Source organism: Urocitellus parryii, chromosome 4, assembly GCF_045843805.1.
Source record: "Urocitellus parryii isolate mUroPar1 chromosome 4, mUroPar1.hap1, whole genome shotgun sequence".
In the NCBI taxonomy this organism is placed as follows: Eukaryota; Metazoa; Chordata; class Mammalia; order Rodentia; family Sciuridae; genus Urocitellus; species Urocitellus parryii.
Window position 1 is genome coordinate 98912506 of NC_135534.1, and position 22402 is coordinate 98934907.

The following is a 22402-nucleotide window of genomic DNA, read 5'->3' on the forward strand; positions in this document are numbered from 1 at the left end:
CATACCTGCTAGACAAGTCCTCTACTAGTGAACTACATCCCCAGCCCAGCCCAGCCCAAGGGCAAGTTCTTTTTGTTTTGTTTTGGTACTGGGGATTGAACCCAGGTGCTGTGCTGTGCAACATCCCCCAGTCCTTTTTTTTTTTTTTTTTTTTTTTTTTTTGAGACAGGGTCTCACTAAATTACCAAGGCTGGCCTTGAACTTGTGATCCTCTACCTTAACCTCCAGAGGTAATCACTGGGATTACAGATGTGCACTATTACACCTGGTAGGGCAGGTTCTTTATTAAGAAAACTAAGGTTATTAGCAAAGGAGTTTAAAGTCAGTGGGCCTACATTCAGGTCAGAGCTCTACTATGAACTAGCTGGGTGACCGTTATTTATGTTTTTGATACCTCAATTTCTTGTTATGTAAAATGAACATAATGTCACTTAAAAAAGTTGTGATGAGGATAAATTAAATAAATTTAATTTCTTTAAATTAAATCATTTAAATAAAACTTGTAAACTTCAAGAACTATAGAAATAGCTATAATATTAAAAGAAATTTTTGCCAGGTTCTGTAAATATGAGAATTTAAGTGGTAGAAAATAACCCTGGAGTAGTAGAGCCCACTAAAATGAATTATTTTCTTGTTTCAATCTAGATTGGTATCTACTGTTCATTTCAGTTAAACTCAACATGTAGGATAGAAAAGTGACAACATTAGCCACTCACAGTCCCTTGTTAAAAATGAATTAATAGGGCAGGGGTTATGGCTCAGTGGTAGAGCACTTGCCTGGCACATGTGAGTCACTAGACTCTATCCTCAGCACCACATTAAAAAATAAAAAGATTTTTTTAAAGATGATATTTAAAAAATGAATTAATAACCACTAAATCAAATCAAATCAATCTGTGGGCATCATCAAAGCATTAAGTATCTATTTGGTGAATCCTAAACTGAAGAATACAAAACTGACGTAAGACTAGTCCCCATTCTTAAATTCATAATTTAGGTCAGAAAATGACATTAACATATATGAAAGAGAGAGTAAGCATTATTGAGTAAGAGCAATTAGTTCAGAACAGAAGAGATTGCTGAGGGCACGGCCGTAGAAAAGATTTCCTGAAGGGCTGTTGATGTGGCTCAGTGGTAGAGCACTTGCCTAGCAAGTGTGAGGCCCTGGGGTTGATCCCAAGTACTGGAAACAACAACAGAAGGAAAGAAGGTTTTCCTGAAGATGATGATAAAAGTTAAATGGAGAACAGAAAGGAAGAGGCAAAAAGGGCAAAATGAGCATGGTTTACAGGGGGAACTAGAGGAATATCTGCTGATCCTAAAAGGTGTGTGCTGAGAAAGAAAACTGGAAAGTCTGAGGAGGATAATGAAGGACCCAAATGAGGAGAATCTGGATCTTGTGCATCAGCAATCTAGGTTTTTTAGCCAAGGAGTAAAATGATAAAAACTGAGTCTTCACTGGGCACAGTGGCATATACCTACAATCCTACCTAATTGGGAGGCTGAGGCAGGATCATAAATTTGAGGACAGGCTGGGCAACTTAATGAGATCCTGTCTCAAAAAATAAAGAAGAAAAAGAAAATCTCAAATCTATTTCAAAGGAAATCAAGGACACAAAAAGTTTTAATTCAGTGAACTGGGGAGGAAAGGGGATTACAGTAAAGAATCAGTTTAGGTGGGATTGAGGAAAGATGGTAACTTGCGTATCACACCTAGTGAAGTGGGAAGAAGCATGGTGTATTCAAATAATGGACAGATATGACCAGAATACTGAGAGGGACTTGCTTTCTGGAACATGCTCTGCTGCCACCTCACAAATCCTACTCAACTTCAGATCTTGGCTGAAAATGATTTCCTTAAGGAATACTTCACTGATCACTTAAACTATAACAGATTGCCAAATTACATGTTCTTACATCAACCAGTAGTTCTCAAAATATTTCACAACTACGATCTATGAATTAATTGGTAAATTCACTGTAAATGCTATGAAGGCTGGGGCTGTGCCTATCTCATTCACTCCTATATTCCAAAACCCTAGTACAGTGTAAAACACACCACAAGTGCCAAGTAAATATATATTTAGCAAATGGACACAAGAATGCTTTTGAAAAACTGAGAGGAAGTAAAGGAAAAAAGAAAAGGTAAAAGGGTAGGGAGGTTGAGAAGGGAACAGAAAGGAAGAGAAGGCCTCAGAAAAAGCTTTGGAAATTGCTATTCATACTTGGCAGAAAAAATAGGTAAAAGATGCAAGAACAGAATGGATCACTAGAGAGAACACAAGAGCAGAAGCAAAGAAGTACACAGTTTTGAAAATCAGGGTAGGAGAGTGGATTTCAAACTAAACAGAAAGGCTGTAAGGAGGCTGAAGACCAAGAAAATGGAACAGCTGGAATGCATTCAACTAATGTAGCAAATAAATTTAACACAGAATGTTGTATGGGGACAAGGAAAGAATTAATAGTCTAACCTTCTATTCTCAGTGACCTCCCTGCTGTCTATCCAGCTGCTGAAGCCAAGCCCCACAAGTTCTAAAACAGGAAGGATGTGAATTTGCATTCAGGCATCTATCAGCTGGAAACAACAATGACGCACACAGCTGTAAAAATAGAGATCTCTGGCAAAGCCAACGTAAAGTTCAGGGAACATCACAGAGAAACCATCTCCACATATAAGACAGATCTTATTTCTCAGATGTCACTCAAAGTTTTCTGGTAAACAACTGCAGTAAACACTCCTATTTAAGAGTCTCAAACCATAATGTGAAAGATCATTTGAAATCAATTGATTGCCCTGTAACTTCCAAGGCAAGCAAGGATTACAGATGAAAACACCATTTAGACATTTTGCCCATAGCTAAGTAAAATTTGGTACTAACTGAGGCAATCCAACAGCAACAAAGGCTGACATATGCTATTAATTTAATACTCAATTTTAAGGCAGTATTGGGAATTCTTTCCAAACACATAACAAATTTTGATTTACCATTTCTCCTTATATTCCTCTGTGAGGAAATCAATCAAAGGTCAGGCTTTTTTATAGCTGAGTACTACAAGCTCTGTGAAGGGATTGGTTTTTTCATTTTTCACCACCCATGGTGCCTGGTACCATACCTGGCATATATCAGGCAGTCCAAAAGTTATTTGAAGAAGAAATGGTAACTAGCTTCACCAGGATGCTGAATACTTCAAACACCAAGTTGTTCAAAACTACGACCAAGTATCTATAAATGCCAAAAATTTCTTCCCTGAGCTTCTAGCCCCTGGATGACAATCTATTTCCTCCATAATATTGTATAATAGAGAGCAAATCATATTATAATAAATCTATTAAGCATCTCTAATTAACAAAATGAGTTCAAGCTCCAATAAACTGACTACTAATTTTGACTAAGCCTTTTGGATTCCACTACTGTGATCCTAATAAACCACTCCATTCAGATCTATGAGTGTGCTTCTGCTACTAAGAAGGAAATTAGAGAACCCAAAGGGAACAGAAATAAGCAAAAACAATCACAGTTAAGAGCAACTGTTGTTATCTGTTTGTTCAGCTATAACAATACCTGAGACTAGATAATTGATTCAGCACAAAAATTTATTTCCTCATAATTTTGAAGGCTGAGAATTTCAAGATCAAGGCATGAGCATGTGATAAGGGCCTTCTTTCACTTGATCCTATAGCAGAAGGCATCACATGGCAGAAGGGTTAAAGGAAGATAGGGTAAAAGAGCAAGAGAGGGCCAAACTCATTCTTTCATGAATAAAACCATTCTCTCAACAATTGCATCAAGAGGATGGTACCCCATACCCAAACACCTTCTGCTAGGCCCCATTTCCCAACATTACTTCATAGGAAATCAATTTCCATACATGAACTTGGGGGACATATTTAAATCATAGTGTGAATCCAAATTCCAATTTGAAATATTTCTTGTTTTTGTCATTATGTAGACAAGATGTTAAGAGACAACCAAGTCAAACTCTGTAGTTCTGCAGAACTTTCTGCATGTTAAGAACTTCTCTAAGAAGATACCTCTTAACTTCACTTTAGTAAAAAAATAAATAAATAAATAAATAAATATTTTTTTAGTTGTAGATGGACACAATACCTTTATTTTATTTGTTTATTTTTATGTGGTGCCGTGGAATGAACCCAGTGCCTCACACATAACAGGCAAGAGCTCTACCACCAAGCCACAACCCTAGCCCTTAGTCAGAATTTTTTATTATAAATAGTAACAAAAGAAAAATCTTGTTGCAATGCTCAGGCAAGTTAGGATATGGATTATATCAGCACACAATTAAACTAGTATTTGAAGCAGGCAACTCTCCAAAATAACAGAGGAAAGCAAAAATAATGCTCTGTATCCTCTGCCTCTGACTAAGTGCTATTCATATTTAAATCTATCTAATATTTGCACTTGCATTAGAAAATGGGACTGCTAAATTCTTACCTATGGCTCTGTGATTTGGTAAAGTCACTTAACCTTGCATGAGAGGTTTTACCATGCCTCTAAAAGGTTTGGACTATAAACCACTAAGATTCCCTCAATTCTAGAAAAGACCACTGTTGAAAAATTAATTAAAACTGTAAAAACACATCACATGGTTGATTCTACTCTTTTCTAAACTACTGCTACTCATCATTAGATACTATTACTATATTAAAAGATAGCTAGCTCTGTGCTGGAGGGAGAAAATATACAGGATCTGCTTTTTATACTACTGCGACATGAGCAATTAGAAAGTCTATGTCTTACTTCTTATACTAAACATAGAAGATACATATTTGAGCCAGGCATGGTAGCACATGCCTGTAATCTCAGCTACTCAACAGGATGAGAGAATTTCAAGTTCAAGGTCATCCTGGACAATGTGGTGAGAAACTGTTCAAAAACAAAAATAAACAAGATATGTATTTATTATGAATGATAAAGGCAAAAGAAGATTATTAAGTTCTCTCAATTTGTTAACGTCAAGGAGCTATTTAAAACCAGGGTTTAGGGGCTGGGGTTGTGGCCCAGTGGTAGAGTTCTCGCCTAGCATGCATGGGGCACTGGGTTCGATCCTCAGCACTACATAAAAATAAAGATATTGTGTCCACCTAAAACTAAAAAATAAATTAAATTAAATTAAGGGGCTGGGGCTGTGGCTCAGTGGTAGAGCGCTCGCCTCGCACATGTGAGACCCTGGATAGATCCTCAGCACCACATAAAAATAAATAAATGAAATAAAGGTATTGTGTCCAACTACAACTAAAAAATAAATATTTTTTAAAAATAAAAATAAAAAATAAAACCAGTGTTTATGGCTCGTGGTAGAGCATTTGCCTAGTATGCCTGAGGTCCTGGGTTCTATTCCAAGTACTAAAAAAACAAAATTGAAAAAAATATATTATTATTGTTAAATATTGAAAGGGTTAGAAGAATTTTGTGGGCTTGCATACTTGAAATATTCTAAATTTTTATAGAGTTTCTTGAATTCCAAGTTTTTTAGTTGTCAATGAATCTTTATTTTATTTATTTTAATATTTATTTTTTTAGGTGTAGATGGACACAACACAATGCCTTTATTTTTATGTGGTGCTGAGGATCGAACCTGGGTCCTGCCCGTGCTAGGCGAGCACTCTACTGCTGAGCCACAACCCCGGCCCCTTTATTTTATTTATTGATACACGGTGCTGAGAATCAAACCCAGTGCCTCACACATGCTAGGCAAGTGTTCTGCCACTGAGCCACAACTCCTCCAAGTGTTTTATCAACATAAAAGACATGATTTGGGAATACATCATGTCTTACCTACAAAGCCTAGAATTACCACATAAATCTAACCTGAAATTGGATGATAACAAATACAGAAAGCTCTGACAGTTGTTTCCCTTTGCTATGGTTTGGATATTGTCTGTCCCCACTAAGGTTCACATGTTGGAAGCTTGGTCCTCAGGGTGGTGATTTTGGGAGGTGGGACAGTTAAGCTGTGGGGCCTAATAGGAGATCCTTAATAGGTTAAATAAGGACCTTAAAGAGGTCCTTAATAAGGTCATGAGGGTCATGACCTTGGGAAGGGGATCTCATGACCAATGGGATCCCAGTTTCTGTCTTCCTGCCTATTAATGGGATCTCTTTCTCCCACACAAGTTCCTGCCTTTGCCATCCATCAGGAGGTGATACTTCAAAGGGGCCCTTTGCCACAGCCTGTGCCATGCTGTTTGGACATTCAGCCTCCAAAACTGTGAGTTCAAGAAACTTTTCTTTATAAAGTTAGTATGCCTTAGCTATCTCATTATAGTAACAAAAAATAGACTAATACACCTTCCTACTGTTTGTGTCAGACTTCAGTAATCAATTGTGGCATTCTTCTATTGAGTTTAAACACAGTCTCATGCTTTTTAATCCCAGGCTCCAGTCAGTCACTACCAAGTCATGATAAGTATTAAATGAAATGAAACTATTTGTAGTCAAGAGTGGTGATGAACACTTATAATCCCAGCACTTGGGAGGACTGAAGCAGGAAGATCAGTTAAATCTAGGAGTTTGAGACCAGACTAAGTAACACAGCAAGACCCCCATCACAAAAAAAAAAAAAAAAAAAAAAAGAATGAATAAATTTTTTTAAAAAAGGGAGGGGGAGAAAAAAACTATTGACCACCTTGTAAGATCAGTATAAGGGGATGAACATCCAGGATGGTTGAATTGCAACTCAATGAAACCCAATCTGATTATATCACTTAGTTCTCAACAATGTACGAAATATAAACAGACCTCCTACTTTATATAAAAATGCAGATTAGAGAATTGAGAAATCATGGGAGATTGTGTGATTTGTTGTATAGCAACTAATTCAGGTTTGGGTTTTTGTTTTCCCAAATTGTACTCAAAAATATCAGTTTATGGAAAATATCTGAAGACTATATTTGTGTAACAATATGAAATTCATTAGTATTTATGATTAAAGTCACTGTCAGGGCTGGGGTTGTGGCTCAGTGGTAGAGCGCTCGCCTAGCATGTGCGAGGCCCTGGGTTTGATCCTCAGCACCACATATAAATAAATAAAGGTATTGTGTTTAACTACAACTAAAAAATATTTAAAAAAAAAAAAAAGTCACTGTCATTACCATCATTAAGAAAGGCCTTGGGCTGGGGTTATGGCTTAGTGGTAGAGTGCTTGCCTAGCATGTGTGAGGCACTGGGTTCGAGTCTCAGCACCCCATATAAATAAATAAATGAAATAAAGGTCCATCAATAACTAAAAAAAAAAAATTAAAGGAAAAACAAAGAAAGAAAGAAAGAAAGAAAGAAAGGCCTTAGCCAAGTATTGCGGCACACACCTATAATCCCAGCAATTTAGGAGGCTAAGGCAAGAGGATCACAAATTCAGGCCTGCCTTGGGCAATTTAGAGAGATCCTATCTTTAAAAAAGAAAAGAGAAAAAAAACAAACAACCAGCCAAACAAACAAACAAACAAACAAACAGGGATGTAGCTCAATGATAAAGTGCTCCTGGGTTCAATCCCTAGAACCAAAAAAAAAAAAAAAGAAAGAAATACTAAATTAAGAAATAAGCAACAACAAAAAAATATTTTAGAGAAGTTCTGCTTTAGAGCTAAGTAATACTTTTTGAGTATCCAAAAAGTCCAATATCATTTTTGTCAAAAATTTCTTTATTTTCCTTAAGATGTTTATGTTCTCATTACAGTTTAAAAGGGGACCAAAAGAAGACACATATAGAGATAGATAACTGCATTTTAGAAGCTTACCATTCAAGATAGACAATATCAGATACATAAACTTTAAATGGCATCTAGCCTACAGAATAAAGCCATTATACTAAAGTGTAACTGAAAAAAAAAATGGGAAGTTAATTTTCAATTATCCAGAGTTGGAAAAACTCAATTATAAAATCTTTTGCTATTATCAATTTCTCTGCTTAATCAATTAACCGACATTCTTATCAGTTCCTGGTATATATTTTGCCATCTAAGGAAAACTGTCTTTTTAAAAAATTTGGTACCAGAGATTGAACTCAAAGGTGCTTACCATTGAGCCACATCCCAGACCTCTTTATTTCTTATCTTGAGACGGAGTCTTGCTAAATTGCTGAGGCTGGCCTCAAACTTGCAATCTTGTGCCTAAGCCTCCAAACACACTGGGATTACAGGCATGTGCTACCACACCTGGTTTGTCATTTTATTTTACTTATTTATTTATTTGGTACCAGGGATTGAACTCACGAGCACTTACATCCCCAATCCATTTTACTTTTGATTTTGAGACAGGGTCTCTGTAAGTTGCTTAGGACCTAAATTGCTGAGGCTGAATTTGCAGTCCTCCTGCCTCAGTCTTCTGAGCTGCTGGGATTACAGGCTTGCGTCACCACACCAGACTTGCTTGTCTTTTTAAACCCAAAACTTTTCAGTTATTTAAAAGAATGTAAATTAAATAAGTGAAGGTCTACCCAGGTTAAGATTTGCATCAGGGGCTGGGGTTATAGCTCAGCACTAGAGCGCTTGCCTCGAACATATGAGGTACTGGGTTCGATCCTCAGCACCATGTAAAAATAGATAAAATAAATAAAGTAAAGATCTTTTTAAAAATCTTAAAAAAAGAGATTTGCATCAACCTATATTGAAATTACATGAACTGAAGATGATCACTTTTCTGGTGATTACTATATTGAGTCTCTACTTTTCAAAGGAGATTTTTTTTTTTTCCATAGAAAACAGATAAGCAGACAGAAAAGTGGTTTGACAGCCTAGGTGGGAAAAAAGGTGGTAAATTAGAAAACACTGGCATTATGGGAACAATAAATTATCTTTGTAAAGACTCACAGATGTAAGTGAACAAAACAGGCTAGGTAGAAGAAAATAAGTTAAGGTAGACTTGAGTCCCAGGCTTTTTTTTTTTTTTTTTTTTTTTTTTGGTGCTGGGGATTGAATCCAGGGCCCATGCATGCTTAGTATATGCTTTCAATTAGAGTTCCATAAATGACCCTGACTGGAGAATTTAGAAGCACTGATGTAAAAGAGACCTAATATAGCTAAAGGAAAAGTATTCCATTTTCATATAATATACCAAACTTGATAGGAAACATTCCAAATACTAGCCTCTGCCAATTCACATTAGAAACAAATGACAGAAGAAAATTGGGCATGATCCCTGTCCTCCAGTATCTTGTAACCTACTACTCTTCCTGAAGTTTAAATAGACCTTGAAAAATGTCTAGGGTCCTAATTAGTCTTTCTACTAGTAACAGGGCTTGAGGAGACCTCTCTTTAGTTCAAGATTAAATGGAGGGCTAGTTCTGGTTTTTTTTTTTTTTTTTTTTTTTTTTTTTTGTGGCACTGGGGATTGAAGCCAGGGCCTTATATTTGCAAGGCAAGCACTCTACCAACTGAACTATATCCCCAGCCCTAGTTCTGTATTTTTTTTTTAGTTTTAGGCGGACACATATCTTTATTTTTATTTTTCTTATGTGGTACTGAGGATCAAACCCAGCGCCCCACGCATGCCAGGCAAATGCGCTACCGCTTGAGCCACATCCCCACCCCTAGTTCTGTATTTTTATTATTATTATTATCATTATTTTGGGTACCAGGGATTGAACCAAGGGACACTTAACCACTGAGCCACATCCACAGCCCTTTTTTATATTTTTATTTAGAATAACTTAGCTTAGGGCCTCACTAAGTTGTTGAGTCTGGCTTTGAACTCATGATCCTCCTGCCTCAACCTCCAGAGCCACTGAGATTTCAGGTGTGCACCACCACACCCAGCTATTTTAGTAAAAAAGATTTTAAAAATCATCTGTTGTGTAAAGTTCTATGTTCTAGGTCCTGTGTCAAAGGACAAAGATGTAAACTACTGTCCTTAAGTAAATGTATAATTTAGTGAAGAATGTAGTTATATAAATTATATGTGAAAGTGAATGAAACAGGGAATAAATGAAATATGCTTATGCCCAATTAACTAAAACCTAGAAACCTCAAACCACTGAATTTCTCTTAAACAATATTCTGGCATACTTTAAGCCTTTGCATATGCCCTTCCCTTCGGCTAGAACGTCAATAGCCCCCTTCCTCTGCTAGAGAACTCTTAAATCATCCTCTAAGATCCAGCTCCTCTTCCACCTCTTTTGTGAAGTTATCTCAAATAGAGAAGCAGGAAGATTCCTCTTGCTCTTTCTATATTCCCACAGCATATAATAGCACTCATTTTATACTTTGAATAATAATAGTCTGACTCTCCTACAATACTCTAAATTCATCTTTAGGTTTATCAAAACAATAAATGCACACAAATTAAAAATCTTAAGTAGTACACAAAACTGCTTAAAAAATCATCAGGACCCTTCATATTTCGTGGACCAGCCTCCCAGAGACAACTACTCACAACTTTTCCAGTGTTTTTTCTCCTGGTAGCTTTTGATTTTTTTAAAATTATCAAATAATAATGCACACTAACTTTTTTTTGTACTTGATAATCTTGATATGGATCTTTTCTCACTCATCATTTCAAGTTTACTCTTTAGGCTCTTTCAATCTGAAAACTATTGACCTGAACTTCTGAGAACTTTTTTCACATGATCTTTGGCAATCTTCTCTACTCTGTTTCACCTGTTCTCTCCTTCTTTTTGTTTTTAATATTTATTTTTTAGTTGTAGGTGGAAACATTATCTTTATTTTATTTTTATGTGGTGCTGAGGATCGAACCCAGGGCCTTGCAAGTGCTAGGCGAGCACTCTACCACTGAGCCACAATCCCAGCCCCTCGCCTGTTCTCTCCTTCTTGATCTCTTACTAGCTACATGCTAGATATTACTGTTCCTTTCCTAATTTCTTTTCTCTTTGGTTTTCAATGTTGTTTTCAACTAAAGAGGATAACTGTAGTGGGTAAGGCAAATAGATTATGTTAAATTCTTCCAGGCAGGAATGAAATTAAAGAATCAAATATTAAATAAAATAAATTTACCTATTGTTGGGGTTTGGACAAAGAGTTCTTCAACTTTACTCTCTAATCACATATTCACTTTTTTTTTATTTGTTTGTTTTTGCGATGGCATCTTGCTATATTGGCCAGACTGGTTTCAAACTCTTGGCTCAAGTGATCCTCTGGCCTTAGCCTCTCCTAGTAGTGGACTACAGTAGCATGCTACTGTGTCTGGCTTCTACTAATTTTTAAAATCTCCATCATCTTATTTTTAATTTCTGTAAGTTCGTATTTCCTATGGTTCCCTTTTCAAAACATGTTTTTTTTATTTTATGAATACCAAACATTAAATCTGTCAGAGAATAGTGACTATAGAAATTTAAATTTTTTCCTATCATTTGTGGTTTCGCCAATTTATCACACCACCACCCCCCTTTTCTGTTAGGAACTCTTCTTAAGTGACAAGACTATTTTCAGCACAATCAGAAACAACAATGAGTTGAGTGAACGGGTGGATGAAACAGCTGATGATTATGATGCTAAAAAAGCATTTCAAAATGAGTACGAACAAAAAGGATTGGAGATTAACAATATTGTGCTACTAGTAAGTTTCAGATCATTGTCTTTGTAAGCCAGTGACCCAGGACTGCCCCAGTCAACAGGCAGTATCTTAGCATCCTAATCAAATAGACAAGGCTTTTGTCCAAACCCCAACAATAGGTAAATTTATTTTATTTATTTAAGATTTAATTCTTTAATTTCATTCCTGCCTGGAAGAATTTAACATAGTCTATTTGCCTTACCCACTACAGTTATCCTCTTTAGTTGGGTTTCTAAAAAAGTTATTCCTCAGAGCTTACAAATAGGTAAACCACCATCTATTTCTTTAAAGCAATCTAAATCTAGTTTGCAGAAAGAGCAGTAAAGATAGACTTAAATGTAAGGACTTTTTAAAAAATATTTTTATTAGTTATTGATGGACCTTTATTTATTTATTTGGTTGTATGTGGCACTGAGAATCGAACCCAGGGCCTCACACATGCTAGGCAAGCGCTCTACCACTGAGCCCTAGCCCCAGCCCCTAAAGACTTTTGATTCCAATCAAAATCTCAACAGCATTCCTTGCAGAAATAGAAAAAGCAATTATGAAATTCATCTGGAAAAATAAGAGACCCAGAATAGCTAAAGCAATTCTAAGCAGGAAGAGTGAAAAAGGTGGTATAGTTATACCAGATCTTAAACTCTACTACAGAGCAATAGTAACAAAAACAGCATGGTACTGACACCAAAACAGGCTGGTAGACCAATGGTACAGAATAGAGGACACAGAGACCAACTCACAAAGTTACAACTACCTTATATTAGACAAAGGTGCTAAAAGCATGCAATGGAGAAAGGATAGCATCTTCAATAAATGGGTGCTGGGAGAACTGGAAATCCATATGCAACAAAATAAAATTGAATCCCTTTCTCTCACCATGCACAAAAGTTAACTCAAAATGGATCAAGGATCTAGGAATAAAACCAGAGACTCTGCATCTAATAGAAGAAAAGTTGGCCCTAATCTTCATCACGTGGGGTCAGGCCCCAAATTCCTTAATAAGACATCTATAGCACAAGAGTTAAACCAAGAATCAACAAATGGGACAAATTCAAACTAAAAAGTTTTTTCTCAGCAAGAGAAATAATGTGTGAGGTGAATAGGGAGCCTCTCCTGGGAACAAATTTTTACTCCTCACACATCAGATAGAGCTCTAATCTCTAGGGTATACAAAGAACTCAAAAAGTTAAACAACAAAAAAACCAAATAACCCAATCAACAAATGGGCCAAAGACCTGAACAGGCACTTCTCAGAAGAGGATATACAATCAATCAACAAATACACGAAAAAATGCTCACCATCTCTAGCAATCAGAGAAATGCAAATTAAAACTACTCTAAGAAACCATCTCACTCCAGTAAGAATGGCAGCTATTATGAAGTCAAACAACAACAAGTGCTGTCGAGGATTCGGGAAAATAAATACACTCGTACATTGCTGGTGGGACTGCAAATTGGTGCAGCCAATTTGGAAAGCAGTTTGGAGAGTCTTGGAAAGCTGGGAATGGAACCACCGTTTGACCCAGCTATTCCCCTTCTCAGACTATACCCAAAAGACCTAAAAAGAGCCACATCAATGTTTATAGCAGCACAATTCACAATAGCTAGACTGTGGAACCAACCTAGATGTCCTTCAATAGATGAATGGATTAAAAAATGTGGCATTTATACACAATGGAATATTACTCAGCACTAAAAAATAACAAGATCATGGCATTTGCAGGGAAATGGATGGCATTAGAGGAGACTATGCTAAGCGAAGTTAGCCAATCCCTAAAAAACAAATGTCGAATGTCTTCTCTGATATAAGGGGTTGACTCAAAATGGGATAGGAGGAGGAGCATGAGAAGAAGATTACCACTAAATAGGGAAGAGAGGTGGGAGGGAAAGGGAGGGAGAAGGGGAATTGCATGGAAGATGGAAGGAGACCCTCACTGTTATACAGAATACATGTATGACGATGTGAGGGAAAAAAAAAAAAAGGAGTGTGTCACATTAGATTGGGTAGAGAGAAGTGATGGGAGGGGAGGGGAGGGGAAGAGGGGAAAGGAAGGACAGCAGAATAAAATAAACATTATTATTGCTGTGTGTATATATGTGACTGTATGACCAATATGATTCTGCAACCTATACACTCAGAAAAATGAGAAATTATACCCCATCTGATTCAAATGTATGATATGTCAAGATCATTGTACTGTCATGTGTAACTACTTAAAACAAACAAATAAATAAATAAATAAAATGCAAAAAAGAATAAATTCTTCATTAAAAGCTTTATCACATTCAAAAAATAAAATAAAAACTATTTTTAGTTGTAGATGGACACAAAACCTTTATTTGTTTGTTTGTTTGTTTGTTTATATGTGGTGCTTAGGATTGAATCCAGTGCCTCACATGTACTAGGCAAGCACTCCACCACTGAGCTACAACCTTAGCCCTTAAATACAAGGACTTAATTAATTTAGTTAAGAGGCCAAAGGCTAAGAGGCAAAAAAAATGACTTAATAGAAAAATTCTCTCAATTTTGAGCTGAAAGTTCTCCTTGTGCCTAGACAGAAACTCAGATCACTGACAACATGCTGAGTGGTTTGTAAATGACACCTCAGATAGATCTTCCAGGCAGTTTCAAAGGTTTGATGTCTATAAACCTACTATCTTTATTTATTTTTCTTGAATGATGAAAGTACAATATGATTTATTATTAAAAAATGTAAGAAAAAAGTACTTTTAAAAATCACTTATGTGGCAGGGTGTGATGATTCATACCTGTAATTCCAGTGACTTGGCAGGCTGAGGCAGGAGGATGCCAAGTTTGAGGCTAGCCTCAGCAACTTAGCAAGATCCTGTCTCAAGGAAATAAATTAAAAAAAAAAAAAAAGAATTGGGGATTTAGTTCAGTGGTAGAGCTCCTTTGGGTTTAATCCCTAGTACAAAAATAAATAAATAAATAAATCACACCACTCTTATCCAAATAAAATCACCACCAACCTGTCAGTGAATATTCCAGACCTTTTCCTCTGCAGACATTGACTTTCCTCACAAAACCTGGATCATGTTACATATACCATTTTACTGTACCCATTTTTAGTTTGCAATTCCTCAGTCTAAACGCCTGGTATCACCAAATGTCTACTGCCCCTTGGCTCTAAAAGCTAAAGTAATACTAGTTGGATTAGAATCAGAAAGAATAGTTTCTTTTCTCAATTTTATGAATATCTCATACTGCAAAATCTGAGATTATGCTCCATAACTACATCATCTACAATTCAAAAATCAAAAGACTAGATTTAAATCTGCCTTAAGTGTAAGCAAAGAGCTCATTTTTTTTTTTGTTTCTTCAGATTTAATCATTCTTTCTTGCATCAAAAATAACAAAATTGTAGGGTGACATTAACACATGATCGTGAAACAAAAATGTGTTTCATTTCATTAGTCACAGGCTACATATCAACCAGCTGTCGAAGCTAAAAATATGCCTTAATTTAAAATTTTGTAAAACACAAGCATTTAAGACTCATTTTGAAAGAAATGTGACTTCTTTCCGTTTCTAACCAACCCACTAGAAGCTTTGGAGAAGAACAAATGAGTACCTCTAAGCCAAAGAAAAACAGGTAATGGTGAGGAAATTCAAGTTAACTTAATGATCATAGATTTTACACTGTTTACATCAATAAACATGTGAAGAATGACAACTTAATGCCACCACAAAAGTAAACAAAAACACATATCCTCAAAGAAAAAAGGACCTGAGGTAGAGGCTAAGATACCAATAATACAAGGTGTGCATTTTGTCAGGAGAGCCATGAACCAAGGAGAGCTAAGCAGTAATAAAATAAATATTGTCTGCAATGGAAACATTGTCAGAGTTTGAGACTGCAGTGATAATTTCTCAACTCTCACACATCAGTACAGCACAGAGTCAGTCCCTCATAGTTTTTAGTTATTAATAGTTATTCATCACCTCTGGGACAGAAGCAGTAAGTCCACTTCTATCTTTGGTCATGAGGTACATGCCCAGGAATCATGTCTCAAAGTCAATTTTACCACCATAAAGTATTTGATAAGAAAATAAGTAAAAGAATAAACTGTAATATAAATACTCCAACTGGATTTCAGATATAGTTATTGCAAATTGGAAAGAGATGCCAAAAAAAAAAAAAGCAAGGGTCTTGAAAATCCTTGTCATTTAAAAAGAATATACACTTCACTGGACTCCCAAAAGACATTCATGCTCTCCTAACTCCTGGTCAATGCTTTTGCCAACGACATCATGCTACCCATCATCAGTATTCTCCTAGTGTAATTCCTTTATTGAAATAAGAACACTGAGCCTAGGAGGAAACATTAGAGAGGGAAAGAGTTCAAGTATTTTTCTAGCTTTTCATTTCCTCTTTTATATATGCTCCAGCTAAATTAAAAAAATGTAGTTGCCATCCAGAGGCACAGACTATCTTATAGTTTTCCTATCCCACATACAGTTATGCTAAATATGTATTTGTTGACTGAATCTTTAAACTTGCAAGAAAAAATTTACTACACTATAAAAATGTAAACTTACACATAAAAATTTTTGGTCATTCAATCCCTATACATCATGAAAACATCAATTAATTTTCCTAAATACCAACATAATGAAAACTAGGGGATTAGTTTGAAGCAAAAAGTTTTTTGAAAAGTTCCATTTAAATTCTTGGTAGATTCCAATTTGATCACATTGTATCTATGACAGCAATTTGAATCTGCTTGCTCTGATACCCAACACTGGTAAGTAGAAAGGAGACCAATTTGGCAATTTATTTTCTCCTCTAATAAGGGAAGGAAAAAGAACAAACAGAGAAAAAGAGAAGAAAGAAGTGGGGTGATATCCCAATAATTTCTATTTATAGATAAACACAATATTTACTATTGAAAGTACCTGGCACAAATAAAACAGCTCTAGAAATGAAAAGTGACTTTGAAAAAAATAATGCTACTTACATGTATTCAATCTTGTTACATCAAAGATGATTAACTATCATGTGATAACATATGAAAGAAGAGATATGAAAAGAACATCCAGGTGCCAGATGCAGAAGTGCACACCTATAGTCTCAGCAACTTAGGAGGCTGAGGCAGGAGGATCACAAGTTCAAGGACAGCCTGGGTGACTTGGTAAGAATCTGTCTCAAAATAAAAAATAAAAAAGGGAACGTACACAGTAATAGAGCACTTGCCTAGTATATGTGAGGTCCTGGGTTCCATCCCCAAGTACTGGGGGAAAAAAATGTTGAGGAAAAAAAGGCTAGACACAAAGGACTGCATACATTTGCAATTCTATTTATATGAAATTCCTGAAGGTCATAAATAATCTAAAGTAGAGTTCGGTGCCATAGTGACTGCCCATAATCTCAGAAACTTGGGAGGCTGAAGCAGGAGGATCACAAGTTTGTAGCCAGCCTAGCAACTTAGAAAAACCCTTTCTTTCTCAAAAATAAAAAATGACGGGCTGGGAATATAGCTCAGTTGGTAGAGTGCTTGCCTTGCATGCACAAGGCCCTGGATTCAATCCCTAGCACCACAAAAAAAAAAAAAAAAAAAAAAAAAAAAAAAAGACAAGGGCTGGGGATGTAACTCAATGGTAGAACACCCACGGGTTCAATCCTCACTATTGGGAAAGAAAAGACTACTGAGGATCCTGAAACAAAGCTTCTTATACCAAGATTAACCTTTGTCAAGTTCCAAACTCCCTAAACCTGAAGTCTTTCACCCATAAAATGAAGGAGATCAAAGACTTGATACCTTAAGTTCCCTTCCAAATCCATAATTGTTCCTATTGGTAACTGGAAAAAGCAGGGATAAAGAAAAATGAGATAAAGGAAGCTTTAACTGAATAAACAGTTTTGTGTTAATACTTATTTTGAAAACACAAATTTGTTAACACAGCAGATATATTAGGGAACATTATGAGCATAATTTAATTTTTCCATTTGATTATGTATCATTTCATCTACAAGAAACCCTAGGTGAACGCAGGAAACTGTACCCAGCTGAACCAATCAGAAGGAAAATTAAAAAGGACGTAAAGCATACACAATTATCCATACCCTCCTCAGTTCCCCACATCACACTCACCAATCCACTATGGTATCAACACTGTCAGATTCAGATAATCCACTACTTCAAGATGCAACTCTTCTAACACCATCCCAAAAGCAAACGCCAAACATTTACAAAGTAAACTGCCATATTTATAATAATATTTATGAACTTTTAACCATTTAACATGTAAAAAGCTGTGCTACATTTTTATTAGGTTCCTATTTATTCTCTTTTTTACAGGGGAAGTGAACTCAGAGGCACTTTACCACCGAGCTACCTCCCTCCCAGTCCTTCTTTTTTTAGTTGGAGATAGACACAATGCCTTTATTTTATTTATTTTTATGTGGTCCTGAGCATGGAACCCAGTTCCTCACATGTACTAGGCAAGTCCTCTACCACTGAGCCACAACCCAGTCCCTTTTTGTTTTTCATTTTGAGTCAGGGTCTCATCAAGTTTCTGAGGCTGATCTTGAACTTGGATTCTTCTGCTTCAGCCTCCTGAGTCACTGGGATTACAGGTGTGCATCACTGTGCCTGATTCCTTACCCCACCCACCTTGTACCAGGGATTAAACCCAGGGGTGCTTAACCACTGAGACACATCCCCAGCCCTTTTTTATTTTATATTTTATTTAGAGACAAGGTCTTGCTAAGTTGCTTAGGGCCTTGCTAAATTGCTGAGGCTGGTCTTGAACTTGTGATCCTCCTGCCTCAGCCTTCAGAGTTGCTAGGATTACAGGCCTGCACCACCACACCAGGCTCCTCTTTTTTTTAACATATCACTAAGTTTTTAAATATTGTGTCCCTAACCCCATTTCCCCATTAATCTTGTGAGTTTTACTGAACAATGACTTTTAGCTTCATTGCAGCATAAATTATTATATTGCTGTTTGAGGAAAAAATTAATCAATGATCAAACTATATTTTTCAAAGATAATATATATAGGCAAGTCCACTTATGCTTCAAGTCTTTCCCTATAAGCTCTCTCCTGAACAGCTACTTTCTTCCAGAGGTTTACTCATTGACTAGATAGCGCCCAAATCCAATAGCAGATCTGGAGTAAGAAAGATATCATTCACCTCACACACTCACAAAAGTTTAAATTTCTCAATCACTAGAGCATTATCTTCTAAATTCTGATTTGGAGGGGACTGGAGATGTAGCTCAAGAGTAGTGTGCTTGTCTGAATTATGAAGCCCTAGGGTTAACCTCAGCACAACTAAAAAAATTTAAAATAAAATAAATTTGGACCTTGATTCTAACAGAAAATCTTGACATGAACTATTGTAAAATGTCCACTGTTCAATAATGGAATGTTCAACAGCTATTCAATTTCTACCATGGAAAGTACATATGCAGGAAAACAATTAGTTCTGCAACACAGTTTTAACAGAATGACAGAAACCACAGAACCTTTACAAATACTCCTAAATCTTGACAAACTCAGAGGTTAAGGAGTATAGTGAAATGAAGGAGGTCATACATCTTTCCTCATTTCTATGCAGAACAGAAACAGGACAGATTGAACTATGAGCTGGCAAAAACCTGTTACTCGGAGTAAAAGGGCAGGTAAAAATAATGCCACTAGTGAGGATACTCAGATATGATGGAGAACCGAATTTCCGTACCTTCTTGAATAAACCTGGACTTACAACTAGGGCTGATACAAAAGTAACAAACATGAGTGTAACACAGCAAAGATTTAGACATTACAGCCATAATTCTGGTACTATTTCTTAAAGAATTAAACACATTAAAATTTAAAATTATTTAGATTTCTGTTTATATACAAATGTACATATCTGCAAAAAAGAAAAAAACAAAACACATTAAAATGGCAACAGTGGTTAACACTTAGTCAGATGACAGATTATTTTTTTCTTGTCCATAGTTTTCATTATTTCATACAATGAATGCTTACCACTTTTATTATCACAGGAAAACAATTTTTTAAACAGCTAAAACACGTGATTCTCGATCACAGTTCATATGTAAAATTAGTAGTAAATCACCAAATGTCCCTGCTACTTCACAAAGGGCCAAAGGTGAGTGGGCACTTTCCCTGTCATGCAGAAAACAGGGAACTCTGAAGGATAACTCTTAGCCACAAAAATAAGGACAAACACAAGAATGGAGATTTTATGCCTAGCAGAAAAGGACTTGCTTGTCCCTTCTATTATCAGCTGGCGTTATGGTGACTCCTACTGGCATTCTGAAAAATCCCCACCTTTAGGGTAAAGCTAATACATAGTCAACCAAATTTCATAATGTCTGATTGCAGAAAATATGGGAAGATGATCTAACCAGATCTAATCAGTCTCCAAAGCCTAAGATACATTGTAAAAGGTCACTGTAGATTTTCTAACCAGCTTTCTCTCAATCTCCTTAGCACAATGATGATGAATATTCTTCTCCACTGAGAAAGCACATATAGTAAGTATCTCCCTTATCCAAGGTTGCTTTTCTCGTAGTTTCAAGTCACCCTTAGTCAATCATAGTCTGGAAATGTTAAATAGAAAACTCAAAAACTAAACAATTTACAGGTTTATAATTGTACACCATTCTGAGTAGCACGGTGAAATCACACTGCCCCAGCATATCTATGCTGTTTGTGCTACCTGTCACATAGTAGCCATCTCAGTTATCAGATCAACTATAATAATACAGCAGTTTTATTGTTCAAATAACTCTTATTTTACTTAATAATGGTCACAAGCACAAAAGTAGTGATGCTGGCAATTTGGGTATGCCCAAAATAAGCCATAAAATACTCTCTTTAAATGAAGAGGTAAAATTTTTCAAATTATTAAGAAAAAAAAATATGATGAGGTTGCTAAGATTTATGTACAATATGACATTTTGAGAAAGAAACCACATTCACATAATTTTATTACAGTGTATTATTAGAATTGTTCTATTTTGTGATTGTTTATTGTTAATCTCTTATTGTGACAAATTCATAAATTAGACTTTACCATAGGTATGCATGTACAGGAAAAAAAAAATAGTAGGCATAGCATTTGGTACCATCCATGGTTTTGGGAATCTCCTGAAAGCTTTGCAGGTAAGGGAAGACTACTCTAAAGGTTAACCATTAGGCACTTAGCTGGTGAGAATACAAAAGAAATAAGATGTAGTCATTCCCTTCATAGCATTCACAAATCTGATGAGGAATGGTATGACATACATATTAGAAATATTTAGATAATAAGAGAATGAAATTAAAAGGCTAAATGAACAGATAAATACTTAAGATCCTTAAAGGAAGAACTACTCAATACAGACTTAAATAGTAGGCTTCTTGGGTAGCTAACATAAGCAGGCAGGGTCACTAACATAAGCAAAAACATTGAGGCAGAAAAAACAATGAATGATGAGCCTGCATGGACTGGAATAAAAACCAGATTGGGAAAAATTTACAGTAGGGAAGGAGAGATTTGAGCAGAGTATATTTCCTCTTAAGGATATCAGATTAAGAACATTCATGGGGAAAATCTATGCTAAATATGATAGAGATGCAATATCAAATCTCATAATAATTCCAAAGTAGGTATCATTATTCCCATTTTATAGACAGAAACAAAGTAGTGAAACAGAGAAATTACCTAATTTGCCCAAGGTCATCAAGGTAAAAAAAAATAATACTGGTATTTAAACCTAGGCTATTTGAATCCAAAGTCCATGTTCTTTCCTTACCTCCCCGTGTTACCTTTTCCTAAAGAAGTCTCTAATAACATCACTCTAAACTCAAATTGTCTCCCCCTCATGGTGCATGCTTCCTTCTTTTTTGATTTTCCAGTGTCTCTATGGTGATCCCCCATACATAAATAAAAACCTGCTTTCAGGAGAATGATTGCAGCTAAAATAAAAATGACCTGTAATAGTTTACCTTGACAAAGGGTATTTTCTTTTCTTATTTTTCCTTTTTATTTGTTTTATTTTTTATTTTTTAATTTTTTTTTTGCAGTACTGAGGATTGAATCCATGTCCTTACACATACTTAGCAAGTGCTCTGCCACTAAGTTATATCCCTAGCTCTTCATATTTTTGAGACAAAAAGCACATTAAATTACCCACTCTGGCCCCTGAACTCATGATTCTCCTGCCTCAACCTCCCCAGTAGCTGAGATCACAGGTATGTGCCATAATATCTGACAAAGGATATTTTCATTTTAACAAGGGTCTTCCTTTAAAAGAATGGTAGGACTGCATATCTTACCTTCTCAGGGAACCAGACCAAGGATATTATTAAACATAATGCACATTTACACAAACTATAGCTAAGATCCACACAGCAAAACTCACTATTAACAAACCCTAAGGGTCTCCATGAAAGTATAATCAGCCCCAATCTGGAGAAGAAGTCCATATGTGGCTACCAGTTTGCTTCAGAAGAGAAGTAAAAGTCTCACTATTTTACATTTTAAGAACATGATATTTTAAAAAACCTAAATTAAATATATTTGACATTTAAACTATTAAGTATTTCTTTAACAGATTGCTAAAAAAAAAAGTGCTCTCCAATAAGTTTATAAAATGAACTTTCATTGCCTCTGTGAACCAAGAGCAGCACAATCTTTACTACTCTCACCTTTTTGCCATCAAAGATCTTACATGTATCAAATGTCAAAAGTGTCATCTTTCTTTTTTAAAAAAAAAAATATTTATTTTTTAATTGTAGTTGGACACAATACTTTTATTTCACTTATTTATTTTTATGTGGTGCTGAGGATTGAACCCAGGGTCTCACACATGGGAGGTGAGCACTCTAGCGCTGAGCTACAATCCCAGCCCAA

The 22402-nt window shown here is 35.9% G+C and overlaps 1 protein-coding gene across 1 annotated transcript in view; it reads right to left on the reverse strand.

Annotated features, from left to right (window-relative positions):
- The window catches only part of Alg9 (ALG9 alpha-1,2-mannosyltransferase), an 89818-nt gene that overhangs the window by 31676 nt on the left and 35740 nt on the right, over nt 1-22402 (reverse strand). The window lies entirely within an intron of this gene.